Source organism: Monodelphis domestica, chromosome 4 (assembly GCF_027887165.1).
Source record: "Monodelphis domestica isolate mMonDom1 chromosome 4, mMonDom1.pri, whole genome shotgun sequence".
Lineage (NCBI taxonomy): Eukaryota > Metazoa > Chordata > Mammalia > Didelphimorphia > Didelphidae > Monodelphis > Monodelphis domestica.
The window spans coordinates 107,132,656-107,146,247 of NC_077230.1; the positions used below are offsets into that span (position 1 = coordinate 107,132,656).

At 34.2% G+C, this 13,592-nt stretch overlaps 1 pseudogene; it reads left to right on the top strand.

Moving 5' to 3' along the window:
- The first annotated feature begins 5,856 nt into the window (after positions 1-5,856).
- On the top strand, positions 5,857-10,710 carry LOC103100607 (PTB domain-containing engulfment adapter protein 1-like; annotated as a pseudogene).
- Positions 10,711-13,592: the final 2,882 nt, after the last annotated feature.

Below are 13,592 nucleotides of genomic sequence, written 5' to 3' on the forward strand. Positions count from 1 at the left end.
CAATTCTAAAACTGTGATTTCATGACATTGCACAATTGAAAAGATTACTTATGGAGGCATTTAGGTAGATCAGTGGATTGAGAGCCAGGTCTATAGGCAGGAGGTCCTGGGTTCAAATATTACCTCAGATACTTCCTAGCTATGTGACCCTGGTCCAGTCACTTTATCTCTATTTCCTAAGCTTTATTGCTCTTCTGCCTTGGAACCAATACAGAGTATTGATTCTAAGACCAAAGGTAAGAATTTTTTAAAAAATTACTGACGTCAAAGACCTATCAAAATATATTTGTCACATAGCACAGTGCCTTCCACATAGTTTCTACTTAATAAGTATTTGTCCAAGTGAAGTTAATAGAAGAATTCTCCAATTTATTGGAGAGCTTTGCCTTCTGTTCTTTGTCTACCTACATTTTATTTACCATGTAACATGGCTCATTCACTGAATAAAGTGTTCTCATACTACTACTCATTGTGATCTTTCTCTTCTCTGAAGTTCCACAGACTATCTATAGCACCAATGAAATATTTGGCTCTATATTACTTTATTACTATGTAATTCTTTCCTTGGGATTAGGATTTTGTAGCCTATTAGGTAGTAAATTCTTTGAAATCCAAGTTTATATGTCTAAAACTTATTTTGCATCCCCAGAATTCCAATGTGGTCACAAAGGAAGTACTTTGTAAAGACTTGATAAATTTTGGATTTATTTGTAGAACCATCAAGACGCCATAGAATGGATATCAGATTTAGGGTCTATGACTTGAATTTGAATCCCAGTTCTGTTATTTGCTACCTGTTATAACTCTAGTTAAGTCATTTTGCCCCTTGGATTTATTTCCTTTGCTGTAAAAAGAGGGAGTAGAATTTGATACTCTGTAAGTTCTTTTCAGATCTAATATATTGAGTACCCCTCTGTTCATAATGCTTCTTGAGTGATACTCCCATATTAACTAGACACCTATAGTCCTTTGCCCTTGAGAACTTGCCATCTAGAATTGGCTTATTTCTTAGGAGCAAAAAGTATGCGAGATTTGGAGATAGCAGAAGTGGTTTCAAATAGGCTATACTGTCTATTTCAGTGACCTTGGGAGAATCACTTAACCATGTTGGGTCTCAGTTTCCTCATCTGTAAAACAAACTAGAAAAAATTTTAAGGGTCTTACTAATTATGAACTTCTGATCCTATAATATCACAAATTGCTTTACTGTCATGTGAAAGCTCCATGACTCTGTAATAATTCACATCCTTGATTCAGAATGCTTACCATGAAAACAAATGGATCTGTGAAACCATTAACTTATGGAAACAATCAGAACCTGACTAGAAAACAGAGGATGTGAGTTAGAGAAAACAAGATTCCCATCGGAAGATACTTCCTTTTATTACCTATCAGAGGTAGAAATAGCAAATAGTATGCAAAAAATGAATCACCCCTTGGATGAGTAATTTGTCCTAAAGTTCATCAGTGTTTGATGGCACTTTGCCCATAAGCATTTTGTGTTCCAAATTGTCTTTGTGTTGTGTAGAAATGAAATATTCACTTTGTGTTACAATCTGGATTTGAATAGTATTAGATCAGTTTTCATCTCTACCTTTGAAGATCTAGTTATTTCTGGGTAAAGTTCTCATTGCATTGGTCTTCCTCAAATGGGAGAAAACAGAAAAATTGGTGATATAGTAATCTCTAAGCTTTATCCTTGCTCTTTTCTTCTCTCTCTGTCTCTCTCTCTCTCTGTCTCTCTCTCTTTCTCTCTCTCTCATTTCTGTTTATGCTCTCTCCATTCTCTCTGTATATCTGTCTGTTCCATTCTCTGCCTCTCCCTCTCTCTTTTCCTATTAACTATACTCTTCCAAATTACCAGTTGGATGTGAAGTTTATATGAGCTTCATCAAAATAGAGAAAAGATAAAAATTGGTGATAGAGCAATTCCTAAGTTTATTCTACCCATTTGTACTTTCTCTTTCCTGTTATATTTCCCCATTTTCTCTCTTTCTTTCCTCTCATTACCTACCTTCACCCCTTATTTTCAATTTGAAGCCTCTATCTGAGCAATATATTCTCTGGAGACTTTATAACAGTAAGTGCTTATACTCTTTCCCTATATTTAAGAAAGAAGGTTGACAAGGGGAGAAAATTAGATGTCTAGATCTCTTCTGAGCTATAGCATTTATGCATAATTATAATATATTTGCATAACACTTTATACTTTTAAATTGCTTTTATATACATGATCTCATTTGATGCATATGGCCGTGTGTGTGTGTGTGTGTGTGTGTGTGTGTGTGTGTGTAACAAATAGCATTATATCCATCTTAAAGATTTTTTAAGAACAGCAAGCAATAACCCAAAGGGCAGAGGTAGTGAAAGATTGTACAGCAGATTAGTAGGAGAACTAGGGATAGAGCCTGCGTGTTCTTGTTCTCAGATCCATATTTGTGCTATTACACTACTTGTTCTTCCTAAAGACAAGGCAGCAAGTTAACAAGAACCATATTGCATTAGGGGAGTTTTTTTCCCTGTCTTTATTTATTTATTAAGTTTGCCTGCTTTTAGGCTTCCATCTATAATGAAGAAACTGTGTCCCAACATGGGCTAACAGGAACATGCATTTATTCCCAAACTGTGAGCTTTTTTTTAAACTTTCCTGCCAGAAGTGCTAATTTGTAGATTTCACAGCCATGAATCATCAAACAGCAGGTGTGTGAGAAGAGTAACATCATTGCTTTAGTGACAGCAAGAATTAGTTAGAGAAAACAACTGGCTTCTGTGAAAATAGGCAGGAAGCCAATAGTGCAGGGTGATTTCCTTATGAACAGATATTTCTGTTCCAGAGGTGAGGAATGTTCACAAAAGGAAATCTGATTAATGGACTGGAGGAAAAGCTCAGTCTCTACACCAACAAACTCCTATCGAGACCAAGCATTAAAAGCTTCAGACAGTGGGCATAACTAGAGGATGAAAAGCAATGGACTGAAAAAAGTCACCATTTTTTTTTCTTAGTTACCTCAGAAATAGTAGAATACATAAAAATAAAGAGAGGATCACAGAGCCATAACATGCGTGTATGTGTGTATGTGTGTGTGTGTGTGTGTGTTTTCAGGAGAAATTCCATTATGGGAGGCAGTGATACAGTAGGCAGCATTACATAGCTGTAGGCATATTGAAAGAGGGGTAGATGGCTCATTTGGGGGAGAGAGTGGACCATGCCTCTATTGTACAGAAGAAAAGAAATTATTGATTACACAACTTCCAAAAGGAGGTAGAAGGGCAGAGAATCTACAATAGGGTGTAGGATCACACTCTTATTGGGGTGTGTCATAGCAATACAACTGTGGTGGTGGTACCCCAGTTTGGGGAAAAAAGGAATGCTCATGCGACCTGTTGGGACCCAAGGCAAAGGGACTTCGTGGCACAGGTTGGCAGACCATAAGGATGAAGCACATACTTCCTATTTTGACCCCCTAGGACAAAGCTCCAAGTTATACCTTCATCACAAAATGTGATCCTTCCCATTGCATTGTTAGAGTTCTATTTCCTTGAAAAGGGAAGATGAATTTATCCATAACGTGAAGATCTGGAATTTATGAGGTATATTTGAAGGAACACTGAACTTGAAGTTAGAAATCCTCAGAATAAGACCTGGCTCTACTATTTATTACTTTGCGTCCTTGGACAAAATGTTTTACCTTGTCGGCATCAAATCATTAAAATGAAAAGATTGTACTAGAGAACCTTCAGGTAGAAGTTATCTTCCTGTTTTGAAAGTCAATAACTTTTTTTTATTTTCATAGCATCATAGATTTAAAGATGGAATGGAGCTTGAAGATCATCTTGTCAAACATTTCAAGATTCAGAGAGGTTAAGTGACTTGCCAAAGGTCTCACAGATAAATCACAGTTAGTGATTAAAAAAAAGAATTTGAGTTTATGTTTTCTGATTCTCAGTGCAGCACTATTTCTAATACACCATCTTATACGTGCATATTTTCCAGTTGTCCAAACTGGTATTTGGTGCATCTTATTCCTGAAATAATAACTGAAAAACAACAATAGTGATAGGATTTATTGCTAATGCTGACCAAATTTCCCTAAATTCCCCAAGTTTAGGATAACTTGAATGAGTTTGATTAATATTGGCCAAATTTTAGGCCTTTGCAGGCAATTTTTCAAAAAATGATATTTCAGATTTATTCACTTTAAAAAATCATAGGACTGGCAGCTGAAAAAAAACTACATTCTATTTTCAGCCCTTCTAGAAACTAGCTGTGTTAATTTGATCAGACTTCTGTGTTTTAATAGACTATATTACATGTGAAGATGAGGTTAATATGTATATTACCTGTTTCACAGGGCTATTTTGAGGAGAAGAGTGTGAAAATACCTTGAGAGAATATGTAAGATCAATGTTAACAATTGCAAAGAATTAATTCATTTGTATATTGAGGTGAATTTGTGATCTCACCACTGTGAATATTCCCATTTCCCATAAGAGGAAATTGATTAATACTTAAAATTTATAATAACTAATACTTCACTTGGTTGTTCCCAGTAGCTACTGATATTTCTGCTTTTGCTTTGGGTTCAAGTTAGGTTACTGAAATGAAGTAAGACAGTATATTTACAGTAGCCATCAAGGAACAGTTTGTGTGTGAGTCAGCTGTAAAATCATGCCTGCTGGAGGAGGAGAAAGAAGTTGCTTTAAAAAATAAACACTGTGGGTTAAAAATGGGCTCTGAATTTCTTGGGCGTAACATATGGGAACCTAACTGCTGCCAAAAGGAGCACACTGTCATCATTTATTGAAGTAATAAAATCATCTTTATATTGGGCAGAGATATGGTACATCTCTATAAGGCATGATTCCTTGGTGATCTGGAAGTTTATTTTAATCCTTTAGAGTGATCCTTAGACTTTTCACCCCATATGATCAGTAGCTTGGAATTGATAGTATATCTTATGAAATGCCAAAACCTACTGTCCCATTCTGATCCCCTATCTAACCTAAAACACTCCTAATTAGACAAAAATAGTGGCTTTCAGTCCTATCACTCTACTGAATTTGCTCCTGCTAATTTCATCAGTGGCATATTAAATCTAATAAAATGCCATATTGGATGTATTCACTTGACCTTCCTAGAGTTGTAATGATATTAATAATTTCGTTCACTTCCCATGACCACAACATTATTTTTTGTTGAAACTTTCTATTCCTTTGGTAGATCCTTTTCTGTTTTCTTTCATGTCTTTTCCTTTTTTCTTGGCCCCTAAATTATTCCTCAAGGCTCAGTCTTAGACCATCTGCTTTTCTTTCTGAAATGTAATGTCTCAACCACACATTTTAGCACTTAATTACAGATTGTCTTATATTGTTGCTTGTTGTTTTATATGTGTTTGTCTTGTTCTTCAGTACTTCTTTCCCACTCCATTGCTCAAACAAAACAAAACAAAACTGGATTCCGAATTTCCCACATCACCAAGCATACTTTTTGCCACATGGAGATTATGTTAAATATTTGGTTATGACTGGGCCAACTTTGATTTTAGGATACTCTTATAAAGTACCTTACAGCACTCTAATTTTGGGGGGAAGATATCTCTTCTATCATTCCATCCCTGGCATGGGTCCCCTCAATGGCCTTTTATTTCCTTCCATGTGGTTGCCCTTGCTCTCCTATACTAAGCTGCCCTGCCCATATTTGCCTTCCTACATAGTACCAAGGGCTTTAACCATTTTATCTGATTCAAAGGCTATACCAGCTCAGTATTGAGGAGAGAGGCCATGGCTTCCACAAGGAGTAGTATTAGGAAACCAAGCCTTTATGATGTCAGATTCTTTGTTTCATAGAAGAGTTCTTTTCCTGGTAGCCTTCAATCTGCCTTAATGGCTTATCTACTATCTAGATGGTGAGTAATAATCCCTGAGGTCCTACACTGTCGTTTTTTCTCCCACCCCTTTCTGCCATCCCACTATTTTCCTTTCTAGACACATTCCTTCTTGAGGGAATTCTTCCTCGTTAATATGCTGTAGGCTGTTCAAATCCACCTGGAATTTCTCTGTTGTGTCCTGAAGTTGTGTCCTGAAGTATAGGAAACTTTGATTTGTCAGAGATGGTAGTATTATATACTTTGTAGTTACATAATACAATGGGAAGAACATTGGCATTAAATATATGAACTATTGTTTCACGGAGAAACAATTTTGAGCTTATTAAAAATAACATTTTGACATATGATCAATCATATAGTTCAACAAGGATATGGCTAGGGTTTTGATGTTAAAAGATCACTCTACTGAAAATATAAATAACATGAAAATAGGTTTTGAATAATGATACATGTATAACCCAGGGGAATTGCTTGTCAGATCCAGGAGCAGGGAGGGAAGGGGGTAGAATCATGAATCATGTAACCATGGAAAAATATTCTAAATTTTAAAAATTGTAAAAACAAACAAACAAATAACATTGTGCAATTTCCCCAAAGTAATCCAGTCTCTAGCTAGTTAATTGTCCTTCTATGATATCTTTCCAAGATATATTCATTGATGGGTCAAAAATATTGGCTTTCCAAAAAATTGTGCTTCATAGCCTGGTTTTTCTTTTGGGAATTGTTTTGAATGATTATGAATTTAATTTAGGAAGCTCCAAAATGTACTGAGGCCATCTGAAAGCAGTACAATGTCATCATAACCAGGAACATTGGAAGGACCTCACAATCTGTAAGGATCCTCTTGTGCATTTCAACTCTAGATTGGACATCCTTAATAATAGTGCCAAAAATACAAGCAAATTTACAAACATGAATCTACTTTATGTCTTGGCTAATATTAATAATTTGAGAGTTGCCAAAGTTATCTGCATTGAATCTTTAGAGGGATCATGTATCATTTTTACAACTACATGGAAGATATTTTATTAGAAGAAAAGTAATAAATGAATGAATGAGCAAGCAATTAGTAAGCACTTGTTATGTACCAAGCACTGTGATGGATGATGGAGGTAAAACTAACAGAAATCAGACAGTTCCTGCCCTTTATGACTAAGTTTTCCTCCTATTAATTTTTAATGTTAAATTTGGGGATAATCATAATTTTCTATCATCTCCCTGTGTACAGTTTTTAAAGTGGGCTTGTAATACTACTGATGCCCAGCTCCTCTATATCTTCTTGAGTAAGAAGGAAATTTTCTGGTTGAGGAGATTTCTATGAAGTTTTAATCTCTTCATCATGCAATTTATTTATCTTTGTCAAACTTAATTAGGAAATTCTGTATTCTGTGAGGTATCATTCACATTTTGGGGGTTCAACATCCCATTTACATCAAGTTGAAGTTATCTTAGTTATACATCATAAGTTCTTCTAATTTAGTAATAATTTTGATATTTATTTTAAGAAATCAATGTTCTGACTATATACTGGTAGATGAATCAGAAATTGCTCCTGTATAGGATAACTAGTTACTTCCTGTTCATTTCACTGTACTCATTTTCATTTTTATGCTATTTGGTTCTACTTTTGTCCAGTATTCCCAAAATTTCTCTTGAAAAACATGTTCAGAGTATATATTTATGAAGCTTCTGTATAGTCAGTCCATAAGTTTATGGTTTCTCTATTTTTAAAGCTCCTGAACTATGTTAATGTGACATATCTTATGCCACTTTAAATGAGCCCTTTGCATCAAAAATATGAAATTATAAAATTACATGATGGTCGAATTTAGATGCTCTTATATAATTCTTCATTTTTTTTCCACCTCTTTATCATCTGTAAAAGATGTTAGCATCTGCAATTACTTGTCTTCATGATTGTGTTTTTAAACTGTTGTCTTTCATGAGCAATGCCATGTTAGATAATATTTAATGTTCCTTGAAATTATATTTCATGTTTTCTTTGTATGCCTAATAAAATAAATTCTACCAACTTTATCCTTTAGTTCTCTAAGGAGAATGTGAGTCATTCTTCTGTTTAGTTACAACTTCTTTTTGTCTTCTCTTTTTATTTATAGTGAGACTATTGGGATGTATATGACTCAGTACGTCTACTTGTTGGTCACTGGTAGAAGATTTCTGAATATCAACTGTTAAGTTAATGTACTGCATAGCCTAAAAAATGCATGCTTCTGAGCTCATTCTACCCACTTTTCAGTCACTTTTGCTATCATTACTACAGAGATAAAAGGAGGTTGCCTGGGATTGAAGACAATTTTGTATATTTATTTGTGTTAATGGGTACTAAAAGGTTTATGGAGTATTTCCTCCTTTCAGATTACATTCATCCATATCAGTAAAAGTTTTCTCCATGTAATGCTTTAAGGTATGGATTTTAGAGTGAGAATTTCATGTATTTTGGCAGCTTGGAAAATGATACTTTTTTTGACAGTCAAGGGCTTTAGTACCCCTCAATCCATAGCATATAGCCACTCATTTCCTATATGAGTAGGACTAGTCCTTGGAGAAGAGAAATCAAGAGGGTAGACCTGTGCTAATAACCAGAAGCACATCTCCATAAGCTGGAGTGTTTGTGTTCTAAAGATGTAGCTGTCTTAGGGTAGATGGAGTATACTGGCTAGTATGATTTAATTTAGTTAAGCGGGTCTGTCTGTTTATTCAGTGACCCTTATACTAGGTGAAATTCCCAAGGGGAAATAGTCTTTTCTCCCCCTCTCAAAGCTCTGGAAGTACAAACAGTCCAGTGGGGATAACAACATGCAATCCATTCTGTAAAAACAAGCTTTAAAAACAAAATAAATTGGAGTTAATCTCAGAGGGAAGAAGATAAGATTTCAGAGGTGTAAGAAGGACTTCTTGCAGAATATAAGACACTGAATCTTCAAGTAAGCCAAGTGGTGGAGATTTCCAGGTCTAGGGAACAACCAATAAAAATGCACAAGGAAACTGCTTTTATTGGAAGAAACAGTAAGGAGATCAGTATCACCAGATCAAAGACTTCATGGAACTGAATAAAGTGTAAAGAATATCAGAAAGGATAAAGTGCAAAAAAAATCCAAGCATTTATTTAGCTGTGCCTCATCATGAATCGTGCTTTTAGCAGGAAGAAAGATAAAACATGGTTGCATACTCCTGAGGTTTATCGAAACATTATATTTCCTATAATGCAAAGTTTCTTGGCAGTACAGAAGTGGAGCAGCCCAAAGATACTGTAGTTACCAGAGATGCAGTTAGAAAACTGAAGTTTGTAAGACATATCAAGAAATCTGAACGTCAAAAAATTTCAAAAGTTGAATTGTAAATATCAATTTATGGGGTAAAAATTCTAGAATCAAAACCAAAGGAAGTCTAGCACAATTGCCAGCTTCATAGGTTAGAATTTTGTTCAGATGATAAAACTGACAAGAGGATATTTACTTTCATATGCAAAAATTCTGAGTCAAATAAGCACTTTGCTATGTCTTTGATAATGAAAAGTGTGCTGAAGAGATCATTTTAACTATTGGTCAAGCAATTGATCTGGCCCACAGGAAGTTTCTAGAATATGGGGGAAAAGATGTTGAAACAAGGAAACAGATTGCAGGGTTGCAGAAAAGATTTTGCAAGAACTAGAAAGTGAGAACCTAGAACTCAGAAATAGAGTCCAGAACTTGGAAAGCCAGCTAAGAATAACTCAGCTATCAACATCTCTAGCATCCAGTGTGACACCCAAATCACCTTCCACTGAAATCTTCATGGTTCCTTTTCCTCCAATAACTCCTCACTTATCAACACCAACTTGCAATGGTACATAGCTTCCTCTACCAGTTGATCTACAGAGATAAAAAGAGACCTTTTTGGAGCAGAATTTTTTGATCCCTTTACCTGTGGAGCAGGTGACTTCCCTCCAGACATTCAATCAAAACTAGATGAGATGCAGGAGGGTTTCAAAATGGGACCAACTCTTGGAAACATGGTATTTTAGCTCGATCCATTAGATAATGGGTGCTGATGCTAAGAACAAGAGATCCTGACTCTTGTATGACATTTCTTTTTATCATTATTATTATGATGTGTATTACAGGTATTATCCATATGCCAAAATTTTTTGTTTTTAGAGATGTTAATTTCTGTGAGATATGCTTCAGTAAGACTTTAAAACAGATTCAGTGTTGACCTGTAAAATTGTAAAAAGCCACATCTGTATATGAGCTGTTTATTAAGTTACACCACGATGTTCCTTTCTGTTTCTGTTGGAGATAAATTTATATTACTAAAGAAGAGTGTCCTAATTCTTCTCCTATTTCTGGGTCATAAGTTAGAAGTACTTTTGAAAGCTACATTACCTCTTTTTAGTCCACTAGGATATTATTGAATTCTACTCAATTGGAACTTAATATTTTCTTCCTGGTATTTTGAAAAAAAAAGTGTTTAACTGAAAGCTCAGGACTTGACTAGACATTTCGAAAATCTAACTATGACTATGTCTAAATGATATACATGCTAGAAAATTCATTTGGAGATAGCAAAATAGTTATTTGGTGCTATAAGAGCCCAAAAGAAGCATTTCCTATTTTCAGTTACCTTTGATGGAATCATGTAGTTATAACTGATTATTTTATATATTAAACCTGTGAAACTTTTATAATTCATGAGCCTTCTACATCATTATGTCCATTAGTGCTTTTCATATCACTGGAGAATTTTACACTTTAAAAATAATGATCTCAGGTCACTAACTTTCAGACTGGTGAAACAATTAGTGAATAGAAATTAAAAAGATAAACAAAATTGAATGTATTTAGAATGTGTAGCAGCAAACATAGATGACACATAATTCCAATTACTATATTCAATTACTATATTCAATTCATTTCAATTCAGCTAATATATTCAATTAATATATTTACTATATATTTAGTTTTCATCTTAAAATAAAATTTGTACCAACCTCTAAGAAAATTTGGAAAAGACATTTCAATACCATCTTATTGTGAATGATAGCAATTATATAACAAATGTGAAGACTGGATTTGGCTCTCCTCTGATTGTAACAATGAAGGTACTTAGCTCTTCCTTTATTGTGAAGACTGAATTGTAATCCCCTGCCTATTTTTAGATTTTAATCCCCAAAGTGTTAACTCAGTATTTAAAGACCCATTTTAACTACAAACAGGTGTTAACTAACCAAGAAAGGTGTTAACTAATTACAAAAGGTGTGAACACCCATTTCATACATTGAATGGGCAGTCCTGAAGAAGAGCATCTGTTATGATTGGTAGATGTAAAATTTGGAAGAGGTAACCCAAGAGAAAAAGGTCTTTAAATAGAGAAAACGGAGGCACACAAGAATGATTCAGTCTCTCGGAGTTGGACTGGAAGAGATCAGACACTTGGGCTTGGAGAGAAGAAGAGTCACTTAGAGGAAAGACTGGAAGAGTCACTCGGACTTGGACTGGAAGACAGATACTTGAGGAGAGAGTGGAAGACAGACACTCAGACTTGGAGTGAAGATACTTGGCTGTGGAACTGGACCCCTGGAGGAGCATGTGCAGGAGACCTCAGATTGTTTTCCTTTTAGACAGTCACTGTGATGAGTGAAAAGGCTGACTTAGTTTCCTTGCCCTTTCTGGATGTGTGAACTTCCAAGAAAGGCCCGTCAGAATTTCTACCTGGCTCAGTGGAAGCCAAAGCTTTCTCTCTCTCTCTCTGTCTCTCTGTCTCTGTCTCTGTCTGTCTCTCTCTCTCTCTCTCTGTCTCTCTCTCTCTCTCTCCCCGTTTCTCTCTTCCTTAATATCTTCCCTCTATTGTAAAAATAAACTACCATAAATTTCATTTACTTGAGTACTTCATTCTGGGATTTAGTAATTAAATCCCTGGCTACCACCAATTAAATCTATTTAGTCCAACCATAATAAATTTAACACAAAGCATATATACCTTTCTAATTTGATAATACAGATAAATATATTTGAACATGGTGTCTGCATATATTTATAACACATCATACCTGTATTTACATTTAAAAAAGCATTTTCTCCACCAAAGTAGTCTGTCTCTTACTGGAATATTTTCCCCTGATATTAGTATTACATTCAGAGCCTAGAACAGTGCCTTGCATGTCATAGGCAATTTTATAATTATTTGTTGAATTGAATCAAATCTCAAATGCTTATTTTGAGAATCATCAATTAATATTGGAAATTTAGCATTTATAACAACCATTCAGTGTGACTAAGTGAAAAAACCATTATTAATATAATGTGACCAAATTTCATTTTAATCTGATTGTCCTAACATATAAAGTCCATCCTTTGCAGACACACAAATTAAGTTGCTGCTATGGTTAGAATATAAATGATTGACTACTTATATTCCATTAATATGAACAATAAACATTTTATTTAATTTTGTTTTGATTCAGTTATGACTTTGTTCATTGAAAGTATTTTTATTATACAGCCTTCCTCAACATATATCATGCTTAAAATTCATTTTAACACCAATAAAGTATACCCTAAAAATAAACTTTACTGGATTTCTCATAACACTACTTTACTAGAAAAAGAACTTAAAGATTTGACAGTTTAGAAATATAGGGATGTGTAGAAGGCCTCCTCATACATACACAAAAAAAGATTTTCTTTTTGGATTCATGAACATTTTCTTTTCTTATATATCCTAAATTAAATTTAAATTGGGTTCATGCAACATCACATTTCTATGAGTTTTAAGGTGTATATGAATTTATCTTTTCTACTCTATGTTCACATGTATCACTAATTCCAAAATAGTATATGTTTCATAAAGAGAAGTCTTTATAATTTTGTTTGTCATATAGTATTTTGAAATTTGTATAATGAGGATGTTTAGTGGCCATATCTCCATGGCTTTTTTAACAGACAGAATTTGCATTTTTATTGTACTTTTAAAAAACTTTATGTAATAGGCATATATTTAGTAGCTATTTACTATCAATGGTAACGCAGTACTAAGATGATATCGGTACTCTTCACAAACTTTTTCTTTACTGATTATTTAATGGTAATCACATATGGAAATGGTAAGATTAAATAATACTTAACTAGTCATTCAGTTCAAAAATGCTTAATTCAGCAGTGAATTTTTATTGAAAAAGTTGATTGAAAACTGTATTCCTTTGTAATTTTAACGGTATGCTTGATTTTGCTGCAAATAAATGTTTTTAAGTAAAATAATAATTTAGTTAAGTACAGTAGTTCTCATTGGGGTAGGGAAGGAAAGTCAGTTCCAATAAAATCAATGATATAGGCTATGCCTATAGGAAAACCCTAAAAAGTATAGATTAAATTAAAATGATTGGTTTGTTTATTATGATGCTTTTTCATCATTCCCATTTATCATTTTTGGCCTTGAATGAATATACTGAATCCAATGTATTTTCCTTACCAAAAAAAAAAAAAATCTTAATTTTTGCATTTTTCCTTGGCTTTCATGTTCGCTCTATAATTTTCTGACTCCAACGAGATAATTACACAGTATGGCTTGACAAATAATGATGAAAGATAGGTTCAAGAAAAGATGGTATAATGTTAAATGAAAGAATTTAGTGTTACTTAATTCCTATATTTCTTCCCTCTTTCCAGAGAGGATTTTCATTAAATTGATATTTCCAATCAATTACAG